We start from the raw sequence: 14810 nt of genomic DNA, 5'->3' as shown, positions 1-14810 counted from the left end.
TCCCAGGAGATTCTATCTGGCTGTGGGAGCCCCGAGTGGGAAGTATTTCTCCATCCTAAGGAATGATCAGAATTCAGCTCAGTTTGCTGTTTTCTATTCATTTAGAATTTCTAAGGAGGACTCTCCCGTCAGAATTTCCTCAAAATGTTATTCACTTAGAACAACTGTTTCAAATACTCATGGTGTGAGTTTTAAAGACCGAGAGGTTGTGAGAATATTCCCAAATTTAAAGTATGAAGTTCAGAGTTTTGCCGTGAGGCTCTGTGACTGTGTCTGTGATGAGCCTGGGTAAGTCATTGTGTCCTAGTGTCTGTCTGAGGGTCCGTCGGTGTTGCATGTACCTAGAAATTGCTAGAATTGAAAGCTGCACAGATATTTCCATAACCCCCAATGTTGAGCACTAATTTACATTTCTACCCAACTATTGTTTTTAGGGTGCCGCTAAGTCATCTTTTATTCATTTGCTAATTGTTCAAAAGGCATTTACAGAATACCCAGTTATCATTGAGAAACCATCATGCCCCACTCACAAATACTGAGTATTCAATTCTGTTTTTGGACCTGGGCCTTGTGCTTGGTTCCAGTGTTCTGGTGACATTTGTTACTGCTGGTGTGGAGGTTTTCTGGAGAATGGATGAGTGGATATCATCGGTCACAGTTTCTTGAGGTCAAGGTCAAAGTGAACTCTACCTGTCAGGGCCTGGGAAGGGCACTCACTACCTTTTTCCAAAGGAGCCAGGGAGTCAAGTGTGTGATTTTTTTTCCTGGAGTATACAATGATACTAATGGGATTTTTTGTTTGTTTGTTTGTTTGTTTTTTCTAACAGATGTTAGGGGTATATTCTACATTACAACAAACCTTTATTACTTTCCATTACCGAGGAATGTCTTCTACTTTGCTTTTTTAGATATTATGTATTATGTGAAAATACTACATGGCATTAATATTGTGGGTTTTAGATATTAATATTCTTGTCTTTGCAGTCACTTTTAAATTACAATTCAATTTTCAAATTATGTTTTAGATTTTAAAGCAGAACCTACCTGAAACTTATTTTTCCTTAACCCAGATTCATCTGTGTCAACTTTAGCAGCATTTAAAAAATCTCAGCATACAACTAGGCTTTCTGTTACTATTAAGTTTATGTATCATTTCCTCCTAGGCTGGAGGACTTATTGTTTTTTCAGAAGTTATGGAATGATGCTATCAGGATTTCCAGACAACAAACAAGTGGGTTTTTTGTTTGTTTGTTTGTTTGTTTGTTTGTTTTTGTTTTTCTGATGGTGTTAGTCCTTGGATCCTCTTAAAATGATATTCTATTAGGTGCTGGAGAGATAGTTCAGCAGATAAGAACACTTGTTACTCTTCCAGAGATCCCAGGTTCGAATCCAAGAATCCACTGGCATTTCACACTGTGGGTCTGATGCCCTCTTCTGGCCTCTGCAGGCACTGCATGCATCTGGTGTACATAAACTTCATGTAGCCAAAACACCCAGACACATAACATAAAAATTAAAATCAAGAATATTTTATTAAGACTATATTTTGCAACCAAGCCAGTTTTAAATGTATAAGCCTGTATGATCTTACTTTTTGTGTGATAAGATATCTTGTCAAGATGAGATTGTTGTCTTTAAAGAGAGCATGACACTCATATTTTAGGCATTTCCATGAGAGATGTTTGAAATCAAGTTTGTAAAACATCCAGTTGGATGTAGGGCTCTACACAGAAACATAATCATTCTTTGGTTCTGGTAAAATAAATTCTGCTGTTGGGAAGATCAAATGATTCAGTTGACAATCTAATTGGCTGAAAGAATCTTGGTATTGTCATAAGGCTCAGAAATTTTGTCTTCAATAATTTGTCTTTGAAGAACATAGTTGTTTCTTGAATTTCTCAGCCTGCTGTAGTCACAACACAGGCCTCTATCACAGACAAGCTTGTAATCAAGGCTTCAAAGCCTGAATCTTGTGCATTCTGCTTTGGAACATGGCTCCTTGTGGGATTCTGGGGGACCCTGCCATATGACAGTGAGCATCCCTACTGGGTGCTTTTAGTATTCTACCTTAATTCATCAAATGTGATATTGAGAAAGAACAAAGGTCATCCCAGGTGGTTGACATTCCCACTACATCCAAGCACGGTGTTTGGTTTTTGTTCATAGTGAAAAATCACCCTCAGAAATAATTTTCCATAATGATGGATGTCACGTGTCACTAACCGGGCTGTTTATCATAACAGACACACCGTGAGGAACAGACAAAAAATCAAGACCAAGCACACTGAGAGATAAAAGCCTGCACAGCCAACAAATAACTTAGGTGCTTGAGCCCCTGACAGAATTTTCTCGTTATTAAGTGCTAATTAATTTGTCCACTAGTTTATAGACCTGCTGGACGTTCCCTCCTCATGCATACTTTATGACTTTGGTTAAGTAATTAAAGTTTCCTGGATAGCTTGTGTTTCTGCTGTGCATGTGGCTAATCTCTTTGGGGGCTCTGTCACTGAAAATGCAAGATGTGCTCAGGGAAGGCCCCTGGCTCTCCAGCTGGCTTCCTCCTTCCAGCCTAGGGAGCAGGGAAGCCGATGTGCTGAGGATGAGCTCAGATGAGGCTGAGTCCCAACTGCTTTCCAGGTATGTCATCTACAGAGCCTGTCTAGAAAGTCTCCCTGTGTATGAACCCAAGCCTCACAAGACCCGGGCAGATACATGACATTTTGGAGAGAGCTCCTGTTCCCTGGGTTCTGGAGGTATCAGCTATATATATATAATATACTGATATATCAATGCACATACATACTGATTTCACTTATTAATCTCATGTTCCTCATGCTAGTGTATTTGAATGTCATTCGAGCAGACCATGTTCTCATGTCCTTGAGCAGTTCCTGCTTCTGGAAACCAAACCTGGGGCCTGAGCACAGGGTGGTTCTCCCTGCACACCTCAGGGCAGCATCTCCACACAGGAGCGAATGGCTCCCATCATTCCATGGGTCACACCATCACTTCATTTGCCTGTAGAGTTTTATATATGCCAGTTAGCAAGCCCATCATCATCTGTTAATGTGAACCTCTCTCTCTCCCTGCCCCTGGCCCTTATACAGTAATGCTGGGACTCTTTCTAGAACAAGATTCCTTGTTTCACACACAGGTTTTATGTGTTGATCTGTCTTATTACTCCTTTGAAACCCTCTTCATTTTCTCCTGAATCAGTTCCTTTCTTCTGGAATATACAGAGAAAGCCACCACCACTGTCCTGCTGTCCTTTCAAATGCCAGGTTGCCACTAAAATACACCCAAGGACAGCACACTTGGAGGAGAGCTAGCAGACTGTTATGCTATTGCTGTTTCGGATTCTATTTGAAATTAAGACTATGTTTGCTTCTGGACGTATAGAACCTTCACTGAGTAACATGCTCCAGAAAGCTGGGTTATGAGGTTGTTGGCAGCTGTTTCTTCATACACATCTGCTGAACAATTTCCTTTGAGGAAAGAATGTTTGGAGTCCTTTAAACTATTGTCTTTTGCTGCTTTTAGATTACATATGGAGCTTACATGCCAGTAATAATCCAAGAGGGCAGGAGCTGAACATAGATTTCTCCAAAAACAGTCTATGAAAGATGCTCAATATGTTTAGTTATTTGAATGCATATCACAACTAAAATTGGGAATCACCTGGTATCCCTAAGGATGAAAGAGAAAAACAAAACAAAAAACCTCATGGTTAGGTTGGAGAATAGGATCCCAGATGCCCATGAAGGATTTTAGGAAATAAAGTTGCTATAAAAACAGTTGGAGATTTTTTCCCCACATTGATAAAGATACTTACTATACAACCTGGAATCCTATCCCTGTAGAAATTTACCAAAAATAGAATTGAAAGCACATTTGCACACAAAGAAATCTGAACAAAAACCAACCATACCAGTCTCACATAGAGTCAAAGCTAGAACCATCTTAGATATTTATTAACTGAACAGAGCATACACAAAATGTACTGAATGTGTAAATGGAGTATTACTTAACCATAAAAATGAAGTAAGGCATATACTGTGACATGGATAGGACTCAAATGCTGTGTATGCGAAACAGGTCAGAAAATAGCCAATAATGTAAGGTTCTGTGTCCATAGTTGGGATAAAAATGTGTTCTGACACCAACTAGTGCTGGGAATGGCTGGCTGGCTGAGAGATTGCTGATGAGTGAAGAACTTGCTTTAGGAAATGATGTTCTAAATAGAGTTGTTAGGCTGCCATGTCCTCCCCCACTATATCCTTTAATAAGTAAACTTTATGGTGTATGAATAATACTGTAATAAAACTGTTATTTTAAAAAGTGAAATTAGAATTCTATCTACAGCATCAGAAGTGCTTATAATTTTCCCTTTATGGATGGAACTGTTTATTGGATAGTGCACTATACATCCCTGTCTTCTGATAGCCACTGAGCACAGAAGAGACTGTAGCCCACATAAGTGTTCATATTTACCAGCAGCTGTTAGCCACAAGCAAACATTGTGTGTGTGTGCGCACAGCCCTGAGCACTGTGATTACTGCCAGCTCCTGTTTGGAGAGTTAAATCCCACAAAAGGAATAACCAGGCTGATGAGTAAGAGCTGCTGGCTTCACAGAGCTGCACCTATACCTCTCCACTGCTATTTTAGGTATGTTTAGTTGACATGACTTCTGCCCATAAGCTCGCTCAGCTTGCCCTTGACAAGTGGATATTAAGCTGAGGAAACATTTCTGGGAATGAGAATCCATGCGCGCACTTCTTGGGAATGAAGGGTACTGCTTCTTTAGTGCGGCTTTGTGAGATGTGTGGGCAGAATGGTGTTGTCAGGAGCTCCCAGTTCAATTTCGGGCACAGTGACCCTTGTTCAGCAGGAAGACTGCTCATCCGGTCTGCCAGCAGAATAATGTATGCATAATAAGGGGTGGGGAGACCAGCTCAGCCGGTAAAGATGAAGTTCTTGCCTTGCAAGTGTGAGGACCTGAGCCCGGAATCTCTTCATTCAGCCAGCTTTGACTCTTACACATCCAGGCCTGTAAGAGACCCTGTCTCAAGCAAAAGGTGGAAAGCTTCTGAAGACAACGCTGAGACTGTTGTTTGGCCTCTGCATACATACACAGATGCATGCACACGTATATAGACACTTCTTATGAACATGCACAACTGAGTATATGAGTATATGCAAAAACAAACGCATATTCATAACAAGGCTGTGAACAAAGAATCCAAAAACTCTTATAATTTAGTTTAGAAACTGTGTTTCAGAAGCTGGTCCCCTACCAGACCATGGGTAGGGCCATTTTATTTAATCATGAAGGCCAGATGTCCTTTCAGTGCTGGAACACCTCTGGCTTGATGCCAAGGGAGATGGTAGCATTTGAAGAAATGATCATGGATCCTGGGACTGTAGGATGAAGGCTGGGTCTGGAAATGGCATTCCTGTAGACAGTTCTGCACTTTATTTAACAGCTACTGTGCACTTGGAATATGGAATATGGTATCAGTGGCCCCTGGTGCCTTGTTGCCAAAAAGCCTGGAGCAGAGAACAAAGAAATAAGACAGCCTGTGGTGAATTCGGTAACCAGGAAACATAAGAGGAGCCAGGCAAATTAAAGCTATAAACAATTAGCCCTTGCTAGGTTTGTATGGAGTGATACCTTGCAGAAAGGAGTGATACTGGATGTGTGGTTCACAATGAGCAGATGCGAAGGGATGTTCTCACCAGAGGGTAGCTGGGGCAAAGACAGGTAGGTGAGGTACTTATGAGGGTCTTAGAGACATGCCAGGGGGCCCTCTGAGTCATCAAAAGCTCTGTTTTTTGCTGAGGTCCTCTAACTTACTATGAAGGGATTTCCATCCATGTTGTTGTTGTTTTTTAAATTGTGCAAAACTACAATTTCCACACACAGCAGAAAGGGCACTCTGTGTTAATCACACAGTCCCAGACACGATCCCCTTGCTCTTCATTTATCTACAAATACCCAGATACAAACATTTCTCTATCTCGAAGCCTTTTTGGAAACCAATGCAAAATGTCAGCCAATTTTACTCAAAAATATTTTGATGTGAACCTCCACAAAGTACAAACCCTGGAATAACACAATGATTTTATTATCTCATCAAAACTGATGGAAATTTCCATAGCACATCAGTCATATTTGACACTGACATTGATGGGCATGACTCTGATTTCCCTCTGGAATTTGGCATCATGTCGGAAAGGGTGCTGCAGCAGACAGCATTTTATGCCTAAACTCAGTCACATACCGATTGTGTATCCCGACTTAGTCACTGTGGTTTGGAAGAATGTCTCTCAAAGCATGGCCCCTATGGCCTTTGGAATGTGGTTCTCATGAAAGGTTCTTAAGTCAATGGGGTATGCCTTTGTGTGTCAAGTTGATAAAAGCTGAGGTCATCTTGGAAGAGGGAACCTCAGTTGAGAAAATGTTTCCATCAAATTAGCCTGTAGGCAATTCTGCAGGACTTTTTGTTTGTTTTTTTTCTTTTTCCTCTTCTTCTCCTTCCTCCTCCTCTTTTTCTTCTTCTTTTTCTCCTCCTTCTTCTCCTCTTCCTCCTTCTTCTTCTCTTCTTCCTTCCACCACCACCCTGCTCCTCCTCCCCGTCCTCCTCCTCCTCCTCCTCCTCCTCCTCCTCCTCCTCCTCCTCCTCTTCTTCTTCTTCTTCTTCTTCTTCTTCTTCTTCTTCTTCTTCTTCTCTTCTTCCTTCCCCTCTTCCTCCTCCTCCTTCCTCTTCTTTTTTGATTAATTACTGGTGTAGGAGGGCCCAGCTTACTGTGGGCAGTGCCAATCCTGGTCACTTGGTCTTGGGTTGTATAAGAAATCAGGCTTAGCAAGCCGTGGGAAGCAATCCAGTAAGCATGGCTCTTTCATAGCTCCTGCTTCCGTTCCTGCTGTGAGTTCCTGCCTGAGTTCCTGCTCTGACCTGCTTCTGACTGTGCACTGTGAGATGAAACAAGCCCTTTCCTCCTCAGGTTGCTTTTGGTTATAGTGTTTATCACAGCAACTGAAATTAAGTTAGGACAATGTCTTTGTTCTCTGTTCATTGGTCCATGAGATGAAAGGTTGACTCTGTCAGGTCTCCTCCTACCATAATGGCCTATTTCCTGGAAGCCCAAGGTACAGGCTTCTTCATCATGGACTGGAATCTTCCAAACCATGAGCCAAGCCATGGTCCTTTTCTCTTTGTAAGTTAATTAATTGTTTAATAGATTGTTTCAGTGACAGAGGTAAATTTACATAGTCACCTTGCTCCATTGAAGACCTAAGGTGTTTTTTTTTTCTCCGAATCTATAAACTGAAAATAGCATTTGTCTAAGGAATTCTGATGGACCCATTCTGTATACCAAGGGCACTCTTGTCCATGACAGAATATGGTAACCATTAACTCCCCATATTCCCCCCGCAACTCATATTCCTGTTTACCAATGTCTTAGGCAGGTGAGGTTAATACAGATCTGACTCATTTCCTGAAGTCCTCTGGCCTGGGATGTGGTCAGATCACAGTACAGCTGTGACTGATAGATGCTGGGGTCATTATCCATAATGAATGTAATTCTCCATAGCCAGAAAATGCATATAGATGGATGTCTATTCTTCCTTCTAAGAATAAGTTGTGGAGGAATCCTTCCTTTGATAATTGCTCCTCGTGTGCAAATACCTTTTCAAGTCCTGTGACTTGGGAAGCCTGTCCATGTGTCCACATCCCAGACTTGACCTCCATTCTATTGGAAGGAAACCACCCAAACTGTTTCCAGGAGATCTTTTGTATCCTATTACCACTTTTGCTTCGTGGGGAATGTTTGTGGTTCTCGGTGTGAGAAGAACTCTCATCCCCAGCTTTCCTTCCTGTAACCACAGCATTTGGTGATGTTGGCTTCTAGGGAGCTGACCGTTCTCCCCTCATCGACTTTGTCGTACTTGGTGAAGACTCAACAGTTGTTCAGTAGTGGCAGTGTCTTTTCTCTAGGTATTGCCTGTGGTGGGTATTGTGTTCCCTGAAATATTGTGTGTTCCCTGAAATAAACATATCTGGGGTCAGAGAACAGACAGCCACTAGAACAGAGCCAGAAATGGTGGCTAGAAAATGGGTCAGAGCAAGCCATAGCAGAAGTTGGGCGGTGGTGGTGCACGCCTTTAATCCCAGCATTTGGGAGGCAGAGCCAGGTGGATCTCTGCATGTTCAAGGCCACTTTAGAAACTGCTAAGCGTGGTGACCCACGCCTTTAATCCCAGAAACCCAACCTTTAATCCCAGAGAGTGGGGGCAGGAAGAGAAAGGTATATAAGGTGTGAGTACCAGGAACTAGAGAAATAAAGCATGTAGTTAGTTAAGCATCTGGTTGATTAAGCGTTCAGGCTTTGGAGCAACTCAGTTCAGCTGAGATTCATGTAGAGGAGGACTCAGAAGCTTCCAGCCTGAGGAAACAGGATCACCTGAGGAACTAGCAAGGTGAGATAGCCGTGGCTTGTTCTGCTTCTCTGATCTTCCAGCACTCACCCCAATAACTGGCCTCGGGTTTGATTTCATTAATAAGACCTGTTAAGATTCCTGCCACAGTTGCCTATCAGCATAAAAAGGAACTTCCCTCATTGGCCTTCTATTGCTGTCATCAAACACTGACCAAAAACAGCTTGCTTGCGGAGGGAAGGATTTCTTTAGCTAATACCGAGGATAGTCGGGGGTAGGAACTCAAAGCAGCAGCTTGATGCAGGGGCCATGAGGGAGCATTGCTTACGGGATTGTGACCTTAAGGTTTACGCTAAGCTGTTTTTCTAATATAGCCTAGGACCACCTAGGGATGGTGCTGCCCACAGTGGGCTGTGCCCTCCTACGTTAATCAGCAACCAACAAACGAACATCAACAAAACGAAAATAACTAGAAACCTAGTGCAATGGAAACTCCCAGGAATCTACAAGGGTGACCCTAGCATAGACTCCTAGTAATGGGGTACACAGAGCCTGAACCGGGCTATCTTCCAGTGGAGGCATTGGGGCACCAACCCAGCCACAAACCCTTCGACCTACAGTTTGTCTTGCCTGCAAGGTGTGCTGAGGTAAAAGTGGTGCAGAACTTTGGGCTCAGTCTCCAACATTGTAGAAACTTTGAATGAGGACACATGCCTGTGATCTTGGCTGTTGGGAGGTGGAGGCCAGAGAACCAGAAGTCAAATGTCATGCTCAGCTGCATAACGAATATGAGGCTATCCTGGGATGCATAAGACCATTTCTCAACATACAGGGGCAACCCCTTCTCCCCAAAACCAACCTACAATGAACCCTGTCTCCAAGATCCAACTTTGTTATATTTATAAAGATATTATATCTTAGATTTTCAATTCTTTTTAAAACTATTTGGAAATAATTAATTATATGAATGTGTTTGTGTCAGTGTGTGGGAATGTACATGTGTGAGTGCAGGTGCCTATAGATCTGGGAGGGCTGGAGTTATGGGCAATCGTGTTTCACTCAACAATTTGCTGGGAAACCAACTTGAGTCCTCTGCAAGAGCAGGGTGTGCTCTTGACTTCTGAGCCATCTCTCCAGGCACACATTATCAATGATTGTTTGTCACTATAATTATCCATGAAAGACTGAAAAAGATGAAACACATTCTGTCCAGGGTCTTGAGTTGTGTCCTCCATGCTGCTGGGGCCTGTAGGCTAGTTGTTGGGCATTGTCTCACACCTTTACACATGGATCAAAGAGCCACTACCAAGAGAGATCCAGGGGCAGGGTGACCTTGTGTGGAACATGATACTGGAAAGCTGCCTCTTCCAGGCTTACTAAACAAAGGCTGGGGTCATGGGACATGATTTCTTTTGACTATTCTGGCTTCGCATTTTATGTTACCTGGCATGTCACTGGAATTATAAAGGAAAATAAATAGCCACTTGTCTATATTTTGAAGTTTGTTGTTGCTTCCATCTCAGGACTGTCCAAACACAGTGCTGCCAGAATGTGCAGGGGTGGAAATACCTACCAGAGGAGAAGTAGGGGTACCATGCAAGCCAGGGGTATCTCCAGCACCCTCTTGCTGGTGGCATCCAGCCCATCCTGTAGTTCCATCTCAGTGATTTTGCTAGTAATCTGTACTATTTTTGTAGCGGTTCCCAATTAATGTTTCAATTGTTCCCCAATAAATGCCATTTTTAATAAGACTAAAAGTTTTGTCAGATGCGTTTTGAACCAAAGGATTCCGTTCCACCAAGCTGATAGCAGTTTCTCACTCTCATCAGTCAGAAAGCGATTTGGAGGCTCTTAGAGGCAGGAGACAGGAGTCAGGCTTTCCTTCCGAGTTCCAGCAAGTCCTCACCCAGAAAACACAGCAGCCCACACAGCACAGCACTGGTAAACAGCCCAGGGTCCACAGAGAACAGCTGTGGATGTCACCAACCCCCAGGGAAGGAGGCTGACGCCTGGCTCCTCCTCCTCTTTGCTGTCATTTTGTAACTGGAAATTGATTTTTCCAGGAGGTAGTTGGAGTGACAGGGCGTTATCTTTTCGATCCCAATGATCTCCTTCTTTTCATTCTTTCAGATAATCTCCACCAACATTGTGTGTCCTTGCAGAGGATGTTCAAAGCCAGAGATAGTCCCGATAATCAAGGCAATTTGTCGTTGGATTATCATATGCTTAGCAGAGGATAGTGGTTCAAAACGGCTTCGCTTTGATTGTGTGAGACAGCCTGATGACTTTATTTCATTTATTCCTCTGAGAATCCTAGCACTCAGGCTGCTAAAGGATTTGGGAAACTCCACACCCATTTTATCAGCTCAAGCATCACCTAAGCGATTGGAAACATCAGCGTACAGATTATCTTCAACTGATAATAAACTTTTGTCCCAGGATAACACAGAACAGAGTATGAGACAGAACATTATGTCTTCTAGACTCTCATGTACTGTCATACAGCTTTAATCTAACAAGTTTTTGGAAAAGCCTGTCCAGGTGAGCACATGGTAAGTGCTGACTATTTGGCACCTAAGAGAAAGGTGTATTCTATGTTTATTTTATTTTATGTGTGTGGCTGTTTTGCCTGCTTGTATCTCTTTGCACCCACAGAGGTGAGAAGAGGGGGTTGGAATTGGAGTTACAGATTGTTGTGAGCTGTGGTGTGGGTGCTGGGAATTGAACCCTGGTCATCTGGCAGAGCAGCCATCTCTCCAGCCCCCAAAGGTGTTTGCTTTCCTGATGTCATTCCTGTAACCACATGACTTCTAAGCAGCGATTACTACAGTTCCCAACTCCTCTTCACCTTGTCTTAACGCTGAAAATACTGACCATCCCCTCTTGATATAAGCACTCTAGTGACAGGTCCCCTGTGACCTCAGGTCTCATGGGGACTCATAGTGACAGACATCAGATATGATTACATTTTGTTAACGGTATTTACGTTGACTTTTGTCTCTGAAAAGAGAGCAATTTGCAGTTCTACACAAATGATGGTTCTCTTATAGGTTGTTGATTTTGGCCACTTTGATAAACTAATCACATTGCCTCCAGTGATTAGTTTTTGCTTTTAATACTTTGGTTATGTCTCTCTTCCTACAAAGCTTGTGGTATTGTAGTCCGAGTCTCATTTCTTCGTTTTGTGTTTAGCGGGACAGTCTGTTTGTCCTTCACTTTTGCCATTTCACTGGACTTACAATTGTCACTGTGGCTTTACCATCCAACACGTTAGCCTTTATATCGTTCAGGCCCCGTGTGGCTTCTGGAGAAACCCATTTGTGTCTGGTGCCTGGTGGGGAGTGGTGTTTCAGTCCTCTGGACTGCTGCAGAACTTATTCTCTCTGTCATTTCTGTGGTTTCAGCATGGAACTGCCAGGTCTGGGTTCCCAGTACTTGTTCTCTTTGCAGTCTAAGGGCTTTGAGCCTGTCACGTGGTATCAGTGGTGATTGAATGAGAAATGTCCCCCACAGATTACGTATTTGAACACCTGGGCCCCAGTTGGTGGTACTGTTAGGAGAGCAAGGCTGAGTTTACTGTTTGCTGTAGGTGTGGTGTCAGAGGTAACACTTCCTCTATGGTCTGTCTTTTTCTATCTTCCTGCATAGACGGAGCCCAGCTGCTGTCTAGTTCTTATCTCCCACTGTGCTGGGGCTTTGTTGGAGCAGAGGTGGGATTAGAAAGAGGAGACCGCTGTATGCTAAGATTATATCTCCCTCCTTTTGTCAATTACATATATTTCCACTTGTTTACTGCATGCACTGCTCTGTTACGCAAGTACACAGGGAGATGGTTCCTGCAGGTAGCAGGTTAGCAGGTTTCTCCACCTTGGCTGGTCCATTGTCTCAGGGAGTCTGTGGTAGGCATCACTTCCCTCAGACTGTGAGGGCTCAGCAAGCTCCAGCATGTTAGACTCTGAGGCACACCCTGAGGAGACCTGAGAGGTCCTGGATTCTTTCTGAAGGGCTAATCTTTCTCACTGCTCCTGGCCTCTTCTCGGGTAAGTTCAAATTCTCCAAAGTCAACCGTCTCGTCCATTTTCCAGGCTGTTGTTTGCTTTGCTGTCCCAGTTCTATTATAGAACCAAGAAAAGCCATTTTCGACTTGTTCAGACTTTCTTTTTTAATTGCAGTAGAAATGGTGATTTCTTGCTCTGTGTGGTGTTGGAGCACTGTGCATGGAAATTTGACAGGTCCTGCTTAAATACCAACTGTTGTGTGACTCTGTTCCTGGGAAGATGTGAACAGATGTCTGCTCACTCCACTAACCAATGACAGACCAAGTAAGGATACCACCAAAGTCCAACTTGGTAACTAATGAGTTACTAGGGTGACTTACAGGGTCCTGGATGACTTCATGACATCAGTGAAATTCCATCCATGCTGGGGGAAGCTGGAGCCCTGCAACTCTTAGAAGGTTGTGCGGAGCAGCTGAACAGGACTAAGTGTCTCCAGCTTTTAAAACCTGAGTGGGAAGGGCCTTGTAAATCCTCAAGGTTCCAGGGAGTTCCTGAGACTTGGGAGCTGTTTACTTCTTCAGTCCTAAGTAGCCTCCCCTTAGAACTTGACTAGTTTTAAAGAGCTTCCCTCCAGGATGGAATGTTTCATCTTGTAGGTCATTGGTACTCAACAGCCTCAGGTGTTTGTTTTCTCTTCATCCCACTCTGTGGATGCTGCCACGTGATCAGAGCATGCCTAGGATTTCACTGTGTAGAACCAACAACACTGTGTTTCACATTCTCCACAATTTGTGTACAACTTGAGTTGAACATCATGAAAGACAGATCTGAAAATATTACTATCCTATTTTCAGTGGCATGCCTAAAATCGTGAATCAAATTATACCATGTATACATACATCTTTTATAAGCAAGGATGTATTTACATGCTCAGAATCACAGATACTTCATATGTGTATCAACTCTTTTTATATAGTTGTCATTTATATGTTTATTTCATATATCAACATTTGTAGGAAGAAAATGAATTGTAAGAGCTGTAGATCAATACAGATTTTTACATATGCTAAGTTGAACATACAAGCCTGAAGTCTTGTTCTTTTTCAACCTGACATTTCTATTAGTGTTTCTCAGAGGTGGCCTAATTTGATGTTAAACAGAGTTTGGACCCAAATGCATTGTGGAGCAAGCTTTGCATTGAACACTCCAAGCCAAGGGCTTTCTCTGTGGCTCCATCCCTCATTTTCCCAGCAGTAACACAGTCTGCGATGTGTGCCCGGTAACATTGAGTGTAGAGTGCACAGGGCTGAGTTTGGTGTGTGCCAGGTACCATTGAGTGCAGAGTGTACAGGGCAGGCAGAGTTTGCTGTGTGCCGGGTACCACTGAGTGTAGACTGCACAGGGCAGAGTTTGCCATGTGCCAGGTACCGTTGAGTGCAGAGTGCACAGGGCAGAGTTTGGTGTGTGCCAGGTACCATTGAGTGCAGAGTCCACAGGGCAGGCAGAGTTTGGTGTCAATGCCCTTTGTGATGATTTCCCACTCCTATTTCTTTACTGTTTTTGATGTATGTCATATGCGATTCCACTTTCAAAACATTAGAAAACACAATGGCATACCTACCCCCAGGCTGTCCAGAGCTTCTGGTTTCTGCTGTTCTCTGGACTTCTTAACCACCCTCCGAGGTCTGCAGTCGTCATATCATGGCCCCATTGCTGTTTCTCTCCATCTGGGAGAACAGAGAAAGCCAACTTAATGGCTTATCTGCCCTCATAAGTTATTTTTTTCTAAATCAAGTCTATTAAAGATTAAAAATGTAATGAACATTAGTAGCAGTTCAGCAAGTTAGTATTTTACCTTCTGGGAAAGATCAGATTATTTGCTTATTTTTTTTATTGCTGTGTTGTTTGGTTTTTGAAAGAGGGTCTCAGATCATAAGCCAGACTAAGCTGGAACTCACCTGTAGTCCAGGCTGGCCTTCAACTGTGAGCCATCCTCCTGCCTTTCTGAGTGATGGAATTGTAGGCTTGTATCATCATCCTTACTCTGTTTCTTTTGTGAGAGCATTTGAATTACACACACACACACACACACACACACACACACACACACACCCCTCCATCATAAAAATGGCAGCTATCTAAAGGCAATATATGAGAACATATAGAATTAGCCCATACATCAACATTTCTCATACATGAATGTGACATAGTCAACAAGTTCATGTGGAAAAAAAATAAAATGAAGAAAATACTGCTCTGGGTGGACCTCAGCTAGATTCCTTTTTGTCTTCACACATTTCTCTAACTCTACATTTTATGATTCAGATGCACATAGATATGAAAATGCCAGGGGTCAAAGGGGTAGCCTCTC

At 43.0% G+C, this 14810-nt stretch overlaps 1 long non-coding RNA gene across 1 annotated transcript; it reads right to left on the bottom strand.

Moving 5' to 3' along the window:
* Positions 1 to 3965: 3965 nt before the first annotated feature.
* LOC118570491 lies at positions 3966 to 14481 on the bottom strand. The gene is made up of 3 exons (XR_004943200.1): positions 14398 to 14481; positions 14061 to 14166; positions 3966 to 5548 (listed from the first exon to the last, which is right to left on the bottom strand). It is a non-coding gene; the product is annotated as an uncharacterized LOC118570491 (long non-coding RNA).
* Between the last annotated feature and the right edge of the window lie 329 nt (positions 14482 to 14810).

Source organism: Onychomys torridus, chromosome 19, assembly GCF_903995425.1.
Source record: "Onychomys torridus chromosome 19, mOncTor1.1, whole genome shotgun sequence".
In the NCBI taxonomy this organism is placed as follows: domain Eukaryota; kingdom Metazoa; phylum Chordata; class Mammalia; order Rodentia; family Cricetidae; genus Onychomys; species Onychomys torridus.
This window is presented reverse-complemented; position numbering and strand designations above follow the sequence as displayed.